The sequence below is a fragment of the Oryctolagus cuniculus genome, chromosome 2 (genome assembly GCF_964237555.1).
Source record: "Oryctolagus cuniculus chromosome 2, mOryCun1.1, whole genome shotgun sequence".
Lineage (NCBI taxonomy): Eukaryota > Metazoa > Chordata > Mammalia > Lagomorpha > Leporidae > Oryctolagus > Oryctolagus cuniculus.
Window position 1 is genome coordinate 35,104,543 of NC_091433.1, and position 21,330 is coordinate 35,125,872.

General features: G+C 43.5%; 1 protein-coding gene and 1 pseudogene across 15 annotated transcripts in view; one reads left to right on the forward strand and one right to left on the reverse strand.

Annotated features, from left to right (window-relative positions):
- The window catches only part of LIMCH1 (LIM and calponin homology domains 1), a 349,220-nt gene that overhangs the window by 76,370 nt on the left and 251,520 nt on the right, over nucleotides 1–21,330 (forward strand). The window lies entirely within an intron of this gene.
- Nucleotides 1,942–4,777, reverse strand: LOC127485829 (glyceraldehyde-3-phosphate dehydrogenase pseudogene; annotated as a pseudogene).

The window sequence follows — 21,330 nt, forward strand, 5'->3', positions numbered from 1 at the left end:
ACCGGGACTAGAACCCGGTGTGCCAGTGCCGCAAGGTGGAGGATTAGCCTAGTGAGCCACGGCGCCGGCCTCATCTGCTTTTTTATTTCCTAGATGACCAGAACAGCAGGAGTTGTGCCAATCCAAACCCAGGAGCCAGGAACTTCTCAGTCTTCCACACTGGTGCAGGCTTCCACTGTTTTCCCAAGCCATTCGCAGGGAGCTGGATCAGAAGTGGAGCACTAAGGACTCGAACTGGTACCCATATGGGATGCAGGTACTGCAGGCAGTGGCTTTACCTGCTATGCCACAGTGCCGGTCCCCAACCTTACGTATTTTTAAAAATTTGCTTATTTGAGAGGCAGGGACGGGGAATCTCACAAGGGTTGGGGCTAGGCCAAGCTGGCACCAGGAGCCAGAACTTAATCCAGGTCTTCCAAGTGGGTGGTGGAAAACCAATTACTTGACCTATCACCACTACCCTCCAGGGTCCACATCGACAGGAAACTGGAGTCAGGAGGCAGAGCCAGGAATCAATCCCATGCACTCTGATGTGGGATGCGGGCATCTTCACTGCTAGTTCGAACACCAGCCCCTAGACGTGTGATTTTAAGTGAGTTGTTTAAACTCCCCAGCTGTAAAGGGGAACAATGGATTGTATTGCTATTCTTTTAGGTGTGTTCCAACTCCAGAAATCCACAGACTGGTTTCCTATTTTTCATGGGATGCTGGGAGCAGAAGGCAAACCCTGGTTTTGGGTAGGGTTGATGAAAGGTGAGGGAGGTCACATCTCACATCTGGCATCCAAGTCATCTCCTGAGAGGGAACAGAGCTGCCCCCCCCCCCCCCCGGCATGGTAGGGGGCTCCAGAGCCAAGGGCTGAAACTGCTTCTGGAAGGCAGTTCTCTGCTGCCCGACTTCCCTGGAGTCCTTATGTGTATTCTTCCTGTCCCTCGCCAGCGTTGGCTTGCATTTGTGATTTTTTTCCTGACCGTTTCCCTTTCTAAGTTGCACGTGAAATGGGCTGTGTTGTTTGAACTCTGTCTGCTTAGGAAGGAAGAAATGGTATGCTGCAGCATAAATAGCAGGTGCAAATCCTCCAGATGAGTTCCAGCGGGGGTAGAGCACGTAAGTGGCTGTGCTGAATTCTTCCTGCCTCACTCGATAGCGTGTTTTGGATATTATAGTCCATCTGCATACCATTTTCTTGTGTGTGTGTTTTTGTTTTTCAGTTTGCTTTATTGTTCTCATGTTCCCCTTGGGCTCTTTAAATATTCCTGTTCTACAAAGCAGCCATTGTGTATTTGCTTCTAGGGCGCTGACCCATGCGTTACTTGAATATAAATTTACTTGTGTTTAGCCATTGAGTGAAGGGTACTCATTTCTGAGGAGCACACTTACTATTCTGGCATACATATGTGGACAGACTGTTCCCTGCGGATTTCAGTATCTGTGAGAAGTGATGCTGACAACAGTGGCATTTGGCAGCATGGTGCTTTGTTCAAACAAATATTCAAGTTGGTTATGTTGAAGTTTCACCAGGCCATGGCAAGCACAGTGTTCTCAGATTTGAACCTGTAAAGAATTATGAAAAGGGGAAGATGAGGGCAATGGAAATGATCTTTGCACCTATTTTTCACGTTTTCTTGATTTTTTTTTATCAGACAGGATGTACTAGGTTATGCTATAGTAATAAACAATACTCAAATGTCAGTTGCTTAAAACAACTGTTTCCTTTTGATTATTTTACTTTTTGGGGGAATGTATGCAGTGGACTTTATTAATGGCACATGAGAAGATAGGGTTCCCCAAGCCCCTGTTCTTCTCCAGGACATCTGGGATGGAAACTGTGAAGAGGGGAGCAGTGTGTTGGGGATTGATTGGGGCAGCGACTCCCCATTGTCTGAGGGTCTGTATCTTTCTCTGGTTCTCCTGCTGGGGCTGGTGACCCAGGGGCTTTTACTAAATGTGGACCATAGGGCCACCACCTGTTGCTGTGAATAGTCCATTGACACAGCAGAAAATGAGTTTGACAGATTGGTCATTGAGGGCAGCGTCAGCCCCAGTATTGAAGGTGAAAGAGAAGGTGTCACTGTTGAAGTCACAGAAGACAACTTGGTCCTCAGTGTTTCCCAGGATGCCCTTCAGAGCACCCTCCAATGCCTACTTCACCACCTTCCTGAAGTCATCATCACTGGTAGCTTTCTGTAGATAGTGAGTCAGATCCATGCCAACACATTTGAGGTAGGCACACAGAAGGCTGTGCCTGTGGATTTCCCATTCAGCTCAGGGATGACCTTGTCTTTGTTGTTGGTAATGCCAGCAGATGTGGAAGTGATGTTCATGACAACCCTGCCATGATTTTACCACAGTTTTCTGGGTGATGGCATGGACTGGGGTCATGAGCCCCTCCATGATGCCAAAGCTGTCGTGGATGACTTGGCCAGGGAGTTGAGCAGTTGTTGGTATAAAAGTCTTTACTGTTGATCCTCAGGGAGTTGTACTTCTCGAGAGTCATACCCATCATAGAAATGCAGGCATTAGTAGAGGAGGCAGAGATGATGACCCTTTGGGTTCCACTCTTCAAGTGAGCCTTAGCCTTCTCCTTGCTAGTGAAGATACCAGTGGACTTTACAACGTATTTGGCACTAGCATCAACCCATTCGATGTTCGTGGGATCTCCCTCCTGGAAGATGGAGTGGGTTTCTCATTTACGACAAGATTTCTGTTCCAGCCTTGACTGTGCCATGGAACTTGCCATGGGTGGCATCATGCTGGAACATGTAGACCACGTAGTTGAGGTCAATGAGAAGATCATTAATGATGACAATATCCACTTTGCTGGAGTTAAAAGCAGCCCTGTTGACCCAAGACTCAGTATGGTCAAATCCATTCACTTTGACCTTAACTATTGTGTCTTGGGGATACAGTGGCACTGCACAAGCAGAAGCAGCTAAGTAGCTAAGTTTTCTTTATGGGCTATGCTACATGTCTACTGGGACCGGCTTCCATGTAAGCCTCTCTGGTGGATGCAAGCTGATGCAGTCTCCCCCATCAAGAATGTCCTGCATCCAGCGAAGGAAAGGGAATACAGTGAGTCATGCAGCACATCTTTCTGGATTTGATCTTGAACTCAAAATCACTGGCCAGTGAAAGACAAATCTAGGCAAGTCAGTGTTCCTACCTGACTTAAGTAGACAAGGAAACACTCTCCTATTATGTTCTTGGAGGAAGGCGAATTAGAAATATTTGCTGAACAACAGTAAATACTTACTACAGACTTCACATGAAGATACCATATTGGATGCCACCATGATGGATGCTAGTGGCAGAGTCAGTTCTAGAGAAATTAAGTGTTGGGAAACAGCTTTAGGTAGCAATGTCAAAAATATAATAACGAAGCTAAAATGGTTACTTTTTAAAATTTTTATTTATTTTCATTCAAGGCAGAGAGAGAGAGAGAGAGAGAGAGGAAGAGAGGAAGAGAGGAAGAGAGGAAGAGAGGAAGAGAGGAAGAGAGGAAGAGAGAAGCTCTTCCATTTGTTGATTCACTCCAAAAATGCCCGCAGCACTGGAGCTGGGCCAGGCTGAGACCAGGAGCCAGGAACGCAGTCTGGGTTATCATGGGCTGTCAGAGACCTAAGCAGATGGGCTCCCTCCTAGGGTGCTCAGGAGCAGGAAGCTGGAATTGTAAGTGGAACTAGGATGTGACCCAGGTGCTCTGATATGGGATGTGGGCATCCCAGGTGGTATTTCCACCACTGTGCCAATCACTCTTCCCCAAAATGGTTTCAAAATAATTTCTGTGTTACAAAAATCAGGAATGTTTCCTTTATTATCCATTTTTCTAGTTTTTATATTTTCCTAAAGTTATATTTCCAAATAGTTATTAAATCATCTTCAGAACTTGTTTGGTTAAGAAAGATTGGCTTTATTTACCTTTACATAAGTCTGGATCCTCCTTTGAATCTTAATATGTGCAACACAGCATTTGTGTGTGTGTGTGTGTGTTTGTGTGTGTGTGCCATGTTTCAGCAATCTGAAAACTGAGCACACTTAAGGAGAATAACTTCTTTATTACATGCTGGCTTAAGATGCAGACAGAATTCCAGTGAAAGCCAATTGGTTTTCTGGGTTTTCTTTTTTCCTGTGTTTCTTTCAGTGCTGAAATTGGAAATAAACCAGCATTATGGCTTCCTCATGGAAACTGTAGCGATTCTACACAATACACAAGCAAGTTCAGCATTTTAAGAACCAGACGTCTGTGTGAGTCAGTGCTGCCCTGCAGGCTGAAAGTTCGGATGCCATTTCTCTGTCGTGCGTCTCCATCCTCCTCACATGCATGTCCAGTGCTGGATTCACAGCCTCCTGCTCCCTGTCTGCTTCCTAGAGGGTTAGATGGGTCGTTTCCCAAAGTCATGACATGAGATGAGAAATGATTGAGTAACCCATGTCCTGTTCTCTGCAGAGTGGAGAGGAAGGGCTCAGTGCTTGGTAGAGAGAGCAGACATCTGGGGGTCCATAGACAAGGGTGGGGATCTCAGCCAGCCCCTCTCTACTTGTGGACCTGTGGACAGATGACTTCATTTCTTTAAGTCTCAGTTTCCTTTTCAGTAAAATGAAGAACACGGGAGCTACTTGAAGGGTTTGTTGTAAAGTTTATGTATATGGCTGATGAAAGATGCCCACCAGGTCCGACACATGAAGAGCATCCGATCCGTGTTCTCTGTTCGCACCGTGCCTCCTGGGTTTTCGAGGCTTTTGTCTCATAGGAATATGTCAAGGAGGCAAAAGTCATCTCGCTGCATTGGTTTGCCTCGCCTCGTCCCCCAGATGCTGTTTTTGAACTCTCTGGAGTAGTCAGAGTTAGCAAGCATCTTTTTAATTTATGACGTGTGTCGGTTTTCTCCTCCAGTCACGACTTTATTGTGTGCCATATATGAGGGGACTTCAGGAAGGGTAGGGGTGGGCATTTGGCCAGCAGTTTAGGCTCATGTCCCACATCAGAGTGCCTGGGTTTGATATCTGCCTCCAGCTCTGGACTCCAGCTTCTGCTGTGTAGACCCCTAGGAGGCAGTAGTGATGGCTCAAGAAACTGAGGCCTTGCCTCCCATGTGAGAGACCTGGATTGAGTTCCTGGCTCTGGGCTTCGGCCTTGTTCAGCCCTAGCCATCGTAACTTAAGAATGGTAGAGAACTTTATCTGTCAGCAGTCACAACCGGGTGATTGCTTTAGTAAGCAGGTATTAAGACTTTGGCATCAATACTACAGGAGAAACAAATAAGGATGTTAATAATTTTAGCAACAATCGCTAAAATTGAGTAACAGCTCTATTCCTGGCTCCTAATTGAAGCTTTCATTTTCATGTGAAATTGTTTTTAACTTTCCCGAACCCTGTGAGTTAGCTGTGACTATCATGTATGTGTCACGGAGGAGGGCAGTCGAGCCAGGAGTTAGTTGTACAGGCCAGCGTACTTGGTCAGTGGTGACGCTCAGATTTGAATCCAGCACCACTTGCCCTCAAAATAGCTTGTTTTCTCCCACTGAATTCCATTGTATAGACAAGTCTGAGTTCAAAATAGGGAGGCTATCTTCCTGGCTGATGTGCCTGGGTGGATTAATTGTGGTAGCTAAAAATAACAGCGTATTGTTGGCTTTTTGTACAGTCTCAACTTCTTGTCTGGGTGACTTAAAAATACAAATGTCTTGCTGCTCTTTTTGCCTGGAAGGGAGTTGGAGAGGCCGGGATCTTGTCCTTGTGTCATGCTCCTTTTGTGACTTCAGAGCTTGTGTATATGTGCCACCTCATCTGCGTGTGTGATAGGAGGGGTAGCCATGACCAAAATTAAGGAGAAGGATGCCAACTGAAAAAATGGGCCGCGCCTTCCTGTCTGAACTGCTCTCTCATTTTTCTCACCCCTGACAACTTTCTAAACAAATTGGCCCAGTAAGTAAATCCAGGGGTCCTCTGTTCTTGTTTGGAATGGTGTCATTTGCGCATGGCGTCGCTGTTAGTTCTCCATTTACAAACATTTCCAAAGGTAAACATCAATGCCTGTGCAGCAGCTGTAGTTGAAGATTTTGACTTTGAATCATGAGGCTTGCTTGGCTAGATAGCCTTCTTAAACGATAGCGATCCTTCCTGTCTTAAGACCAGGTTGCTAAAATATAGGACATATGGGAGATCTTAAAGGGATCAAGTTCCTATTATAATGTTTTGTAAAAGTAGGCCGTGAAGTCTGGTGCATAATGTTTCAATCTAGTTTCACGGTTCTTTTGATCAACTCCAAATAAAACTGAACAAGACAGCATCTTTCCAAGGGTTAATGCCCTGGAATTTCACACTGAACAATTGGCATTATGTCCTTTGCATTCTTGAGGAATTTTCTCACTGATGTCAAAGACTCTGGTTTGTGATGCAGGACAGTGGTCCAGTGACTTCGCATATCACATTCCCTTAACCTTGAGGGAAACCCCTGCATGTTAATTGGGAAAGAAAAAGAGTAGTGTAAGTGGTTCTTTGGCTGCAGATGAATTAAATGGGTGAGTGCGTTTAGTTAAAAAACAAAGCACAATAAAACCCTTGCAAATGAGTGGGCATTCTGGTGAAATGACTGCTTATTACATTTTGTGTATGCCTTACTAACTATGATCACATTTTTTTTTGGAAGCACATGCACACACATACACAGTTAGTTTGTTTATTATCTTTCTGATTGCTTTAGTTATCTCTTGCTGTGTAAGAAACCAGTCCAAACTTAGTAGCTTAAAAAATAATTTAGTATTTATCAGGATTGACTAGCTCAGCTGGGCAGTTCCATTCCATTGCCATTGCAGATGGCTGGTGTTGGCCTGGGCTCGCCGTCCCCATGGTGGGCTTAGGGTACTTGAACTTTTGCAGGTAGCTGGCTTCTGAGGGAGGGCCTCTGCTTCTGCTGCCGGTCCTCTTAAAGGTAAGCGTGGGAGTCCAAGCATTTACTTCTAGAACATTCTGCTGGTCAAAGGAAGTGATAGAGTGGGTCCAGGTTCAAGGGTAGGGAAATAGACACAGCCTCTGGATAAGTGGAGCAGTGTGTGCCTAATGGAAGGAAAGGAATTGAAGGCTAAACTCAGACAGGTGGAGGTGAGTGCTGAGGGCAGAGCACCTTGTCCTGGCTGATGGAAACGCCAAAGGCAGAGGCAAGTTTTGACCCATTTCTTGTTTAGGAGTCTGCGTAGAGACTGCTATGTGGAGCAACTTCACGCCAACTTGGAAGGTTTGCACAGCAACCCAAGAGGATGGAATGGTGAGATCAGGTGGAGAGGGGTCCCAGGTACACTCAGAAGACTATCTGAGCTCCTGTGTGGTGGCAGAAGGAGTCACATGTCTGAATTTCTTCAAGGGAGGGCTCAGGAGGTGGCTGAGTGAAGAAGTAATTGGGCTTAGGCCAAAAACTGGGTGGAGAATGAGGCCTAGGCTGGCTGTGGCATCACTGTGGGCTGGCTGGTAGTGTCCCAAGGCCCTAACCATTGGCTATGGACAGCAGTAGCAGATGCCATGGAATATCCAGGGTTAGAGATCTAGCCAGTCTCATTGCCCTGGTCCAGGCAGCAGCCCAGACCTGCCATGTTATGCTACAGGGCAGCCAGGATCCAGGGACACTGCTAGATAGCATTCTGCTTCTCCAAGTTACCATCATTAATTGGCACACATTCCCCCTTTCACCATATGTAAGCCCAGTTACTATCTTCAGGGTGAGCAGGAGGAGAGAGTGAGGAAGAGAGGGATGGAAAAAAGGAGGAAGACGATAGGAGAAAAAGAGAGAGAGACACACACACAGAGATTTCTCCCATTCTCTGGCTTATTCCCCAAATGCCTGTATCAGCTAGATCTGGCCTGGAACTGAAGCCAGAAACCAGAAATGCAGTGCAGTCCAGGTCTCCCACAGGGGTGGCAAGAACCCAACTACAGTTTTCTACGAACCGTCTTAGCAGGAAGTTGGCATTAGGAGCCAGAGCCAGGAATCGAACCCAGGTACTCTGCGGTGAGTCATGGGCATCTTAACTGCTAGGCTAAATGCCTGCTCCACCGTGTGGTAATTAGTTACAGCAGCAATAGGAAGCTCATATGTGCTCTCCTCCTCCCCCCAGCTCCAAGCCAAATCCACTTGGAAACATTGACACTATTTTTTTTTTTTTTTTGCTTATCTGAGTACAGTAAAGCTAGATTAGCTTTATTTATTTATTTATTCTGCATTCATTCTCCTAGTGAGATTTTCTTTCTTTCTTTTAGATGAACAAGAATGTTGAGGGGTAGGGAGTGAAGTGTAGTGCTTTGTCCAGGTTGAATGGCTTATGATATAGCTTGGATTAAAGCCACAGCAAGCAAGGAGCATGGTCTTGTGTCAAAATGTATGAAGTAGCAATCAGGCGGGCAGCAGAAGCTTTCAGGAACCCCTGGAATCCTATTTAAAATTCTTACATTGTAGCAACGTCCTGAGGTGCTGCTTCATAGAAATTCTGTGAAGACATGTGCTACTAGGTGATTTACGTGATCCGTTCATCCTAATGTTGAAGACTTTGTGACTCCTAAAGAAATGGCCGATATACCATATTTCCTCCACTTTTAGGGGTATAGGCAGTTTTCAATTCATTTATAGCTTTTTATAAAGTTCAGTTCTAATAAAGTTTATAGAGACATCAGAAAATCTCTTTAAACTTTGTGTTTCTATTAAAACATTCTGGTTTGTAAATCAGGATATCAGGAATCTTTGTTCCCTCTTTGGAGGTGATAGTTTTTTTTTTTTTTTAAATATATGTATAAATACTTTGATTTACTTGAAAGGCAGAAGGAGAGAGGGATATGTTCCATCTGCTGGTTCACTTCACAAATGCCCGCCACAGCCAAGGCTGGGCTATGCCAAAAGCAGGAGCCAGGACCTCAGTCTGGGTTTCTCACATGGGTGGCAGCAACCCAAGTCCATGGGCCATCACCTGCTACCTCCCAGGGTGCACTTTAGCATGAAGCTGTGTTGGAATCGGAGCCAGCACTCAAACCCGTGTCTTTTAGTTTTTATTGGGTGCAGTGGTTTGAGCCTTTTGTCTGGGCACCAGTGTAGCTCACTCTTGCACTTCCCTGTTGGGGTGGAGATGGCGCCTCTGGTCATTTGCACGAACGCGAGTCCATCTGCAATTCACTTCTTGAGTTTTTCTGATTTAGCCAAGGGGGGCAGTGATCCGCACTGGAGAGCTGGGACTGCAGGCTCATCCAGGCCTGCTCTTGAGTCTGGGCCATTCAGAAATAATGTCCATATGTTGGGGACAGCTTGTGTTAAGAATAATCTTTGTGAGCCAACTAATACTGTGAGAGATTTTTTCCTAACCTTGTCATTGTGCTATTTGCAGCCCAAGTCCAACCAAACAGCTTTTCCATTTTATCATCAGGATTGTAGAAGCAGCATGTAAAGTAATTAAAATCATGGCACCAGGGAAATCTGTGTGAGAGACACGGTCAGAACTGGAAATGGAATTCAAGAAATTGCTGAATTTCTGTGCATATGATTTGTCCATACACAGGGAACTTTCATCTGTGTCGTGGTCCTCGCAGAGGATGGGAAATGAGGATTGGATCCAGGAGACTTTGAGAAGTTATGGAAAATGAAATTTAAAAATAAGTTTACTTTTATACAAAATTTTTTTTTTTTCAATTTGAGAGGCAGAGAGATGGAGTTTTCATCCACTGGTTCACCCTCAAATGCCTGCAGCTGGGGCTTGGTCAGGGCAAAGCAGGGGTTGGGAACTCAATCAGAGTCTGCCATGAGGGTGACAGGGACCCCACCACCTGCTACCTCCCAGGGTGTGCATTGGCATGAAGCTGGAATCAGAAGTAGAGCTAGGAATTGAACCCAGGCTCTTTGATATGGGATGTCGGCAGACCAACCAGTGGCATCCTAACCGCTGAGCCAAACACCCACCCCTGATGCAAAACATTTTGAAATCTATGCATACGTGTATTGGAACTATGGAAGGGGTAGAAAACATTCATTAAGGAGACAGTATAAAGTAGAAAATTAGGATAAAAACAGAAGATTTCTGGCTGATCTTCTGCACTTCTTATTTGAAAGGTGAATCTTTTGATCCAAAAATGAAAGCCAAAGAAAAAATAAATAAAAAATAAACATGAAAGCCATCTCCAGATTGCCCCAGGCAACGTGTCACATGCTGTCAGGGAGCTCACAGCTCTTTTCTCGTGCTCTCTGTTATTTCTGAATGTGAGCTTGACACAGGGATCTTCTCTTAAGAAGCGTTTCCAGAAGGGTTCCTGTAGCTGTGTGCGTGCTTTAAAATAAAAGCAAATCCCTTTCTCATTTCAGAAAAGAACCCCGCCTATCTGTGTCCATGAAAAATATCTGCATGTCTAGACAGTGGTGCTGATCAGCTCCCTTTTGTAAGGAGGGGATACAGAAAAACCATTATTCTCCCCAGAAACCTTGTAAGGTCCTGGGTGACCCTGGTGACCTCTCCCTCAACTAGTGAAACAGGAGCCAGAAGCGTGCAAGGAGCTGAGCTGGGGCCCGATGACTGATGTTGGAAGTCAGTCCTGGCGTGATGGGGCTGTCCTGTGTTCAGCCAGCAGCCCCTTGAGGACTGTAGCCGATTGTCCTGCAGATCAAGGGTGAAAAGAAATCTTGGAAGCAGTGTGACTAGTGTCCCCGACACAAGGCTTCCACCCAGCTGGCACGTATAGCAAATAGAAAGGAAACTCTGTAATGGAATTAATTTAAATCAAGGTGGAAAGAATTAAAGCACAACTTTACGGGCAGAAATAGCATAGGAAGGATCAAAAGGGAACCTTTTGTGCTATCTGCTCTTGGCAGGTGCTGTGCCTGGAGTAGGGCAGGTGAGTTCGCCACAATGGGAAGACGTTTTGTTGTCGTGTTTGATTTATGAGGCAGCCAGCACACCGTATGCATGAAGCGCACGAAGTTATCCGCGTGCCTCCCTCTATTTTCCATATCAAGTCCCTGTTTTTCCTCTCGTTCCCCTGGTCGTCCTCTTTTGTGTTTATGACTGCAAGTCATTAAAACCGCCCAGCAAAGCTGTTTGTAGATCTTCAGCTGTTGTTGGATGGAGTTGAGGATTCTTTGCTTTCACAGTGGCCCCAAGTGGATTGTCACATGTGGTGAAGTCTGGATCCTGCAGTGACCACAACATTATCATCTCTACATCCAGTCCATTGTGCACTGAGTTTGCCGCCAAAATAATTTCTATGTGGGGTATGAGAAGATGTCGGGGCGCTCCCTGTTTTATTGCTGGAGAGCGGATGCTCCGAACAGCTATCGTGTTCACACAGCTGTGGAACAAACCACATCTGAAGCATATCCCAGTGTGTGATTGACCCTTGTAGGGAGCCAGTACTGAAACTTCCCATTTCTTTATTTCTTTTTCTTTTTTTTTTTTTTAAGAATCAAAAAGGACTCTAAAGCCAAACTTAATTTAAGAAAAAACAAAATCAGAAATTGTCTACACTAAGATTATTGAGCAAACCAGCTCCAGGAAGAGTTTTGCATCTTGGTGACCACATTTATTGGAAAAGCTGGAGAAAAATAAAAATGCTATTTAGTGTCAGAAGTTCTAACCTAGTTGCAAACCAGCTCATTTTGGAAGTGGAAGAATCCTTGGGTTATTTCTTAGTATCAAATTGTATACAGAACTTCTCCTTTGAATGTTTTGTTCCTTGAAAGAGAAAATTGTACAAAACCTCCTGATTTCTACACAGGGTAAACTCTTCTTTTTCAGCCAACTTTGAATGGAGCATTGGTATATTCCATTTCATTCATTTATCCTTATCAGTTTCTAAAGTAGTCCCAGTTTGTTCCACGTCTCCCAATGTCATATTTAAATGTTGATCATAAGCATGTAATCTGCCTCGAAGCCTGCAGCCATTTCTCATTTTCACATAAATCCACTCATCAGCCTGATGAGACACAGCCACTCCTCTACAGGGTTGCTAGTTAGTTGGGGTCAGCGTTGTCCGCCATGTTTCAAGACCTCTGCCCATTCCCCAGAATCGCCCATTCCATGACGTGAGGTAGCTGCTCATTTGTATTTTATTTTCTTTATTTGAAAGAGTTATAGAGAGAGACAGAGAAAGATCTTCCATCCACTGCTTCACTCCCCAGGTGGCTGCAACCCAGGCTGAAGTCAGGAGCTTATTCTGGGTCTCCGACATAGATGCAGAGACCCAAGCCCTTGGACCATTTTCTGCTGCTTCCCCAGGCCATTAGCAGGGAGCTGGGTGGGAAGCGGTGCAGCCGGGACTCGAACTGGTGCCCGTATGGGAAGCTGGCATCACAGGCAGCGGCTTTACCTGCTACACCAGGTAAAGCTGCTTATTTGAAACACAGGCTAACTTCGCAGGAGGGTGGGGGTTCAGATGGTTGAGTAACCTGCTCAGGCCACACGACCCGGTGAGTTGCACAGCAAAGACTCCTATGAGGTGATGTCACAATGTTTGTGGAAAAACTAAACTGGAAGGTAAGTTTATTTTGCTGCAAAAATCTTAGGAATTCATTCATAGTTTTTTCATAACACACAGTTTCTATGAACTTTTTGAAGACTTTGTATGCATGGATTTCAGACATTTTGCACCTAAAAAAACTTGCCTTTGTAATTCCACTTTCCAGGAATTTTTTTTGCAACACCTTCCTCCTCTGGTCTGCTGGCTCCAATGCCTCTGCTGCTTACAGTAGGACTTCCCCACCTTCTGCCATGAAGGGCGGGTTGTTTTACTTCTATTTCTGAAAGTTCCAACCTGTTGTCATGCAAGACTGACCACGCACGATCAATGTACAACTTAAATTATGTGCATTTCACCCAGGCCAGTTGACCAGCAACAGCTAAACAGCTTTACCTGCTGCTCAGGAAGGTGTGGGCTGTGATGGTGCACCGGGAGGTGGTGGCAATGGTCAGATGGCTGTGAAAGCCTCCAGATGCTTATTCTGCATTCCTGGAATTGATGATGCCATGGACTGGCTGTGAGCAATTCACATCATCGTGCTTGGGCAGAAGAATGGGCTTTGATCAGGGAAAAGTCTGACTGTCTTACCTAAAGAGGAACACAAGGAGGAAGGGGGGTGGCGGGAGGGCTTGAATATGTACCCTTTCGTTGGCAGGTGCTCTGGTGTCCATATTCTGCCTAGCAAGTCATGCTCTCATTCAGTACAACCTGGGTGTTGTGCCACAGTCAGATAAGAACACATCACTGGCTGGCGCTGTGGTGTAGTGGGCTAAGCCTCCACCTGTGGCACCAGAATCCCATATGGGTGCCACTTTTGAGTCCTGGCTGTTTCATTTCCAGTCCAGCTTTCTGCTATGGCCTGGGAGAGCCATAGCAGGATGGCTCAGGTCCTTGGGTTCCTGCACCTGCGTGGGAGACCCGGGAGAAGCTCCTGGCTTCTGTCTTCGGATCAACTCGGCTTCAGCCATTGAGGCTGTTTGGGGAGTGAAGCAGTGGATGGAAGAGCTTTCTCTCTGTCTCTCCCTCTCTGAGTCTGTAACTCTGCCTCTCAAATAAATAAATAAAATCTTTAAAAACACACACACACATCACGGCTTCCACTGCAGTAGAAACTCTGAGAGCCTTCTCATACCTGCCACACAACTGATGGGGGAGGAAAAACCCAACATTCATCCTTGTGTTAATTTCCTCGGCGTTTTGTTCAGCCTATTTATTGAGCCTTTCCATGTGCCAGAGGCTTTGCCAGATGCCTTGTGATTAAGATGGTGCTCCTGGATGGTGAGAGGGAGGGGTGAAGTAAGAAGAGGACCTTGTACAAATCATTTAATAAGCTTTAGCATTAATTTTATTAGTTTGTCCTCTGTAATTGTCTTAATCTGCTTCCTGTTGCTATACCAAAATATCAGAGACTATGTCATTTTTAAACAATAGAAATTTATTTTGTTCGTGTTTCTGGAGCTTTAGTCCTATATCCAGGTGCCAGTATCCAGCGAGGGCCTTTTTGCTGCATCATCAAATGACAGAGCAAAGCAAGCTTGCTAGCCTGGGCCTCTCTTCCTCCTTTTTAAAAATGTTAATTAATTAATTTTCATTTTTTTAAAGGGAAAGGGGCGGAGAGAGCAAGTGCTATATTTTCTGTCTGCTCATTTACTCCCTAAATGTTCACAATGACTGAAACTGGATGGGGCCAAAGCTAGGGGCCTGGAACTCAATCTGGGTCTCCCACATGGATGACAGGGACCCAAGTTCTTGAATTGTGGCCTGCTGCCTCCCAGGGTGCACATTAGCAGGAAGCTGGATCAGAAGTGGAGGTGGGACTTGAACTCAGGCACTCTGATATGGGATGCAGGTGTCCCACACAATATCTTAACCACTGTGCCAAACATCAAATGCCCACACCCCCCTCACCATGTGAAGCCACTAATGCATCCCAGGGGCCCCAACCCCATGACCTCTTCTGATTCTAATTACCTTCCAAAGGCACCACCTCCAGATACATAACCCAGATACATGGATTAAGTTTCCAACTTGCAAATTCTGGGGATCACCCCCAAACCATAGCAGTAATGGAAAATTTTAAGAAAATGTTGTTTAATGCTTGGTTCTGTATTTTGAGCGACTAGGATATTTACCATGATTTTGCTTTTTAAGGGCTTTCATCAAGAAACTGAGCATTTAATGAGATCTGTGGGAAAATCACATGCTGCTGAAATATTTTTGACTTTGACACTTTTCTCAACAAAAAAACCTGCCAGGCAGAAGTGTGAAAACTGCCTGCACTTAGCAGAACAATCTGCTATGTGAGCTAGTGTTGGTTAAGTGGCACAGTATGGTACCATTTGGGTTTCTTTGTTCTGAGATGCCATAAATGATCTAGAATCTTAGGTTGTACAGCACAAAGGGAAGATACTATTGTCTACTGTAATATGGCAGACCCAATTCCATGGATATTAAGTATAGAATAAATTAATGAAGCTCTCAAAAGCCTTTCCAATGATGCTGAATATGAGTGTGTGGCAGAATAGTAAGTTTGGTCTAAAGTCTTTCATGGTCATTTTTCTGAGAACCTTTTCTGACCATTCCATTTCACTTTTGTGTGGCGGTCTCGTGCCCTTGGTGGTACAAGTTTGTGTAGAAATTACTCCAGCCCTTTTTGCCACCACTTCTTTGCCTGGGAAAGTCAAGGATTTCATGGATTGCTAGGGCTCCTTATTTAGTTGCTTTCTCTACTTTTTCCCTTAAGAATTGATTTACTATTCCTTTCTGATCTACTTTCAAAACTTTAAGAGGCAGAGAAAGAGGTAGACACAGAGACAGACAGACACACACACACACAGAGTATCTCATCCAATGGTTCATTCCAAGAATGCTTAACAACAGCCAGGAGCCAGGACCTCAATCTACGTCTCCCATGTGTCTGGCCGGGACCCAGTCTCTTAAGCCATCACCACTGCTTCTCAGGGTCCACATTAGCAGGAAGCTGGAATCAGGAGCAGGGCTGCGTATTGAACCCAGGACCTATAAGATGTAGGAGCCTTAACCTGCATTGTCAATGCAAGGTCAAATGCCCATCCCAAGCTGCTCTCTTGATTGAAATAGTTTACTAGGAGGAGATGTGGAAATGCATATCTACATCACCGTAGAAAACAATGAAAATAAAATTTACTTCTGTTTTAATGAAAAATGAAAACGGAGCAGATTTTCATAAATAAAATTTATCAATAATAGCTAGAAAAAGTCTCATGAATGCTCTTCTCCTGAAAAATAGGTATTTGTTTTAGTTTTCTTGGATCATTTCTCTCTCTCTTGTTTTTGAGCTTCTACATAGAAAAGACCTGAAAACTTGAGGTACTTACTCAAATCTATCATTTTTTTCCAGTTTGGCAAAGACATCATTGTTCCTTGGTTTTAATACAAGGGAAAATGAAGGTGGGAGTGGAATTTGTATTAGATACTTGGAATTTTTCTTTCTCTCCACCCTCAACATCTAAAATATGCATGGGATTTGGAAAACAAATTAGAAATTGGATCTTTCACAAATATTTAAAAAATGCATTTCTAAATGACACAGAGTTGTGATTGCTAAATAGTGCTGTTTCATTTAGGGGCTTAGGTTGCAAAGTTGTAGGTAAGAGTCTTTTTCTCTTGAGTTTTGACTTCCTAAAGAATGAGAGTCTTTTGAAAGTTAACATTAAAAATCCACTTTGCTAGTATAGTTCGCTAATATAAGCTAATAATAGCATAAACTCATAGTATATTAATTTTATAGATTTTATTTAGTTAGTTTTGGGTGTGGGACATCTGCTATGGGAATAGGGAATAATTAGAATAGGAAGTAGTTTTGCTCCTTTGTGTTTCATTGTCCCCAAACTCTTGGGTTAATAGGAACACGGAGATCATACATGCAGTGCAAACTATGATTAGTTCTCTCAGACATTAATCTTAAAACAAAAGAGAAAAAATGGGGCAAAACAACTCTTCCCCGCCTCCCACCTCCAAAAAAAGCACTTTACAAAAGGCACAACTTTGGCCATGCAACCTGTGTCTATCTCTGCTCACTCTGGTATACATGTGTAGCATATTCCCTCCCATACATGTGGCTCTCATAGGTCTTTGTAGAGCAAATGAGTAAAGCCAGAAATTGGGCTTATAACCAATGCATTCACTTATTTTAACTGTGAACTGAAGTCATGCATGTGCGTGGATCACCGTTGTGAGCTGCCATCACCTTCATTTTCTAAAACTCTTTCTCTGTCCTCACTTAGATTGATTATATTGACAGAGAAAGACTCTCTGATACTCAGAAGCAGAGCTTCCCACTGCAACACGTGTTGCAGTGATGCAAGATGGAAATAATTACAGATTGAGTTTTAATTGTGTCAGTGGCACCCGTCTCCCCCTCCCCCACCCGCCCCTCCATTTTATCCCATGTAATTATATTATTATACACCAGTTATTTAAGAAGGATAAACAATAATTGCTGGAAAACAAAGGGTTTTAATTTGAAGAAAGGAATTACTAACTGGATGGGTGGGAGACATACAGATGTGTTTGGTAATTCTTTCTGTATAGCTGTTTGTTTAGCAATACAGGAAGAGACTTAAACTTTGCCTGCCAATGTTTGATACTAGATTTTTATCAAAGGAAGGGTCCTATCACTTTTCAAGTGTGTTTGGTTAGAGATTTGTTTAAGTGAAAACATAAGCTAGCAAGCGACAGTCTTACTTTTGGAGAGTGAGTTCCCTCATAAAAGCTTTTGTCTCAGGCTCCAATGCACAGAGAGAAAAAAATCATATTGGAATTATTTTTTTCTTTCTGCTCTGGGGACTGCATCAGACGTGACCAACATAGTGAATTCAGACCACCTGTGAGTCTCCAAATTGCTTTTTCTGAATCTATGTTGAATTAAATAACAACAGTTGATTATAGCATTTAAAGCAAATCAAGGAATATTCAGATGAATCAGTGGATAAACACATTTAATAGCAGTATGGACTCTGCTCTCATTGCAGATGCATTATTATCCAATGAACCCCTTCTTCTTTCATGTTGTAAAGCTTTCCAGATTTCAGGAAGCCAGGGCAGCTGTATTTTTTTAAACCTTCGCCTGGGATCCAGAAACACCATTTCCTGAAGGAAATGAAGATCTGTTAATTTACAGTATTTGTAAGTGATGGTTAAACTCCTTTCGGAAAACATCAGAAATCCACCTGGTGATAGGAAGCTCTCCTGCCAGATAAAATGGAATGGTCTCCATTCACCAAAGGAGCAGCTTGGATGAGAGCGCCTCACAGAGCAGGTGCTGCTGAAACTCTGATTCCAGCGTGCAGAGGCTCTGTGGGGATTTCGCTGGCCTCAGGGTGGAGCACTATTAATATAGCGACTCAGCAGTGTCTGTGTTGCTTGCTTTGTCTTGAAGGATGTGCCCACGTAAAATTCCTGGGCTCAAGGAAATGCAAGCTGACAAGGCTTAAATGAAGCTGTGATTGATAGAAGAGGCAGCAACTGCCAGAAAAATCCTCTTTAATCATAGACAGTGGAACTATTTCTATCTGGATAGCTGTTGTCCATGGGACTGAAGAGAGCTTAAATGTGTGCAGGAGATGGTTCAGAGAGCAAAGAGCTCTCTTCCAATTTCTATGAGTTTGAATAGTTCCAAAAACTTATACACTCATTTGGTCTGAGTTTAAGTACTGGCAGATTTTCTTTGTACAAATTTCTATTTTTGGTACTCTTCAACAGCCATTTGGTGACTTTTCAGAGCCATATTGTGCAGAGCATGGCATGAGTTTATTACTGTATTTCACTGAGAAGAGTGACATATAATTATAGAGTTTTGGGGAAAATCAATATGAATCCATGAACTTGACCGAAAGGGTGAGTCACTGAACCTGGAATTGTGTGGTTGGTATCAGGCTGAGAGCCTCTTCTCGTGGCCACTTTTCATTGCCTAACCCAATGGCGTCTCTGCTTGGCAATCTCTTCCTCTCATTAGGGTGGCCACCATACCATAGCAGCCTTTTTCTCCCCAAATAACCCTGGACAAAGGAGCTAACACAGCCATAAACCCTGGCCAAGTACAACAGCATGAGGCTCCATCGGTTCTGAAGAAGAGCATCCCTGGGACCCTCAATGCCCTCTGCCCTGGCCATCATAACAATGGGATTTTCAGTCTTGCTCAACACTGTGGAGTTAAGTATCTCTTATGATAATTTTCCTTTCTCTAGTGGTTAGGCGTCTACTGCTCATAAAACAAACCTTCCTGTCGACTATATTTTGCCTAAATCTGACCATCTACTGTCTCTGATGTGATAACCAGGCTGCCAGACTGAGGTTAGAGAGCTGGGTTATTTGACGACTATGTCGCCAACGTCTTCCAGCACAGTGTCTAGCTCAGTAATCCTGGGGTGCATTTGGAGGTCCAGATGAAGAAGAATCTTCAATATTTCCTCTTTCTTTATCAAACTCCTAGGAGGCCTTTTTGCAGCTCAAGCCATTGGCTGTCACTTGATCGATTGCCCAAGAGATGTGGACTCATAGCATTGTGCAGAAAATAACAGCAGCTTCTGAAATGGGCTGCCAAGCTCCATCACCGTACTGCAGGAAGGATGGGAGGCACCTGTGGAATTTTTATCCTCAAACGTTTTTGGCAATAAGAATTGCAACCGAAGCACTATGAATGTTTTCAAGAAAAACAGTGAAAGTAGATTATTACAATTAGTTCTTCCAATTATATATTCAAGTAAAGTAAAAATGTATGTAAAGATTTCCATATCTATTTACTGACCTGTGTCTTTCTGCTATACTTTCAAATAGAACTTGTTTAGCTTACAAATGGAAATGAATTTTGCACTGATGAGCTGCCCTGCATTTAGGAGATGGAGGCAGCTCCTGACCTTTCTATCTTGCTTCCTTATCTGTTGGTGTTGGCAGTACCTTTTCTCCCAAACTGCATTCCCAGAATGGTTCAGCAAAATAAATGCACTTTGTGGAGGGCATTGGCTCTTTGTGGCTGAGATAAATATATATCAACTAAAAGTAAGTTTTATTTTCCTTTATGAATGAATTCCCATTGTGGAAAGAATTGAACGTTTCAATACGACTGGAAGAAATTTCCCTAAAGGATTACAATTTGAAGCCTCAGAACATTGAGTCAGTGTTGTCAAGTAGGCCTTTCTTGCACCCAAAGGATTTGAGAGTTGCCGCCAGTCCGCCTTCTAAACTGTAGGCCCTGTTGGAGCACAGCAGAGGGGAAAGACCCTGATCTGTCAGTCATTTCTTGTTTGATGCATGGATGAGAACTGTGAGATTTGGATGGGCATGGTGAGGGCGGGGGCAGAAAGCAGTATAGCAGGATATAGAAAATTTTTGCGTTGCTATTCCTGTTGCACTTTTGTAACCCTTGTGTCTATTAATTCCCATAACCAGTGTCTGTTTAGACTGAAGAAAGATTAGATTCCTACCCAATTGGGAGGAAAGATTACCCTACGAGATTCACAAATATACCTAGTGAATGGGACCATAACTTTTTGAAGTCAGTATTCAGAGGACAGCATGGGGATAGCTGGTATGAAGTGCATTTTGAGTGTTGATTGCTTTATCCTCATACTAACTAATAAGTTAATGTGCCATATATCCTGTAACTTTTCCGGAATGGCGAACAAACGGAGATATGTGTTGAGTAAGTTTTGGAAGACAATAACATGAGCCCTTAGGCAATTAGCAGGAATGTAAAGGAATAAACCACATGTTTATGATTAAACTAGTGAAAGCCCACATGTAAATCTAATTGGTAACACTTTAAACAAAGATGAGGGGTACAATTCTTAATGTTTTTCTTGATCTTTCAAAGTTTCTCTGAAAATGGAAAATAGTTTCAGAAATTCAACTACCATGAGAGGAAAAGAAGAATGACTGCAGGGTGTGTAATGTGTTTCTGAGTTAAAGATTCTGATGTGGATTATTGTAATAGAAACATCAGAGATCAATTTGAAGGTTAAATTTACTTATTTCATTTCAAGAGATGCAAGTGTTTCCAGAGAAGACTACAGGGACTTTGGGTAAACTGGGCTAACTACTGATAGTGCTTCTTTTGTAGGGTCACCATTCATGTCTGTATCTGGAAATAAGACAACTCTTGGGCAGAAAAATGACATTTTTATTATTAATGTAGTGATGTCAGTCCAAACTGGATGACTATGATTCATAGAGTCTTCAAGGAAAACCAAATATTCTTTTTTAATAAAGTAATGGAGTTGGGAATGGCCCATCTGCTCTTGAAATCTGTTTTTCATAATATGGAACATATGTTAATCTCTACATCTTTTATTAAACTGAGGGAAAATTCTTGTTGAGTGGATTAGTTCTAGAGCCTGAAAATGTAGAACAATGGGAAAGAGAACATGGAGACAAATGCCTGTTTCTCTCACCTACTTACCTGTGGAGCACAGCTTTCCAAACTTGGCTGTGACCCTTAGCAGGGTGATGAAATCAAACTCATGGGATGTGACTAGCAGTCAAAAAAATTAAATGGAGTTGGAACTATCAGAGTTCACTGATTATAGTCATGTAAGTGCTAAGTCTGTCCTGAGAACTTTCGTATCACTGTTCCCTGCGGGTGTGGGCATACACACTGGTGGAGGCAGTCATGACGCACCCGTCTGGTGTTTCTTCTAGAGCTTCAGCTTGCCAGACTGCTGTAGGCTCGCTAGACCAGAACACTCACATCCCTCATTGGACAGAGCAGTCTGACGGCTTCAGATTGAAGTCTGTTATTCAGAATTTACATTATGTATCTGCAGGTTATCAGTTATCTTATAGATTTATTAGATTTGTGCCACTTGAGCAATTAT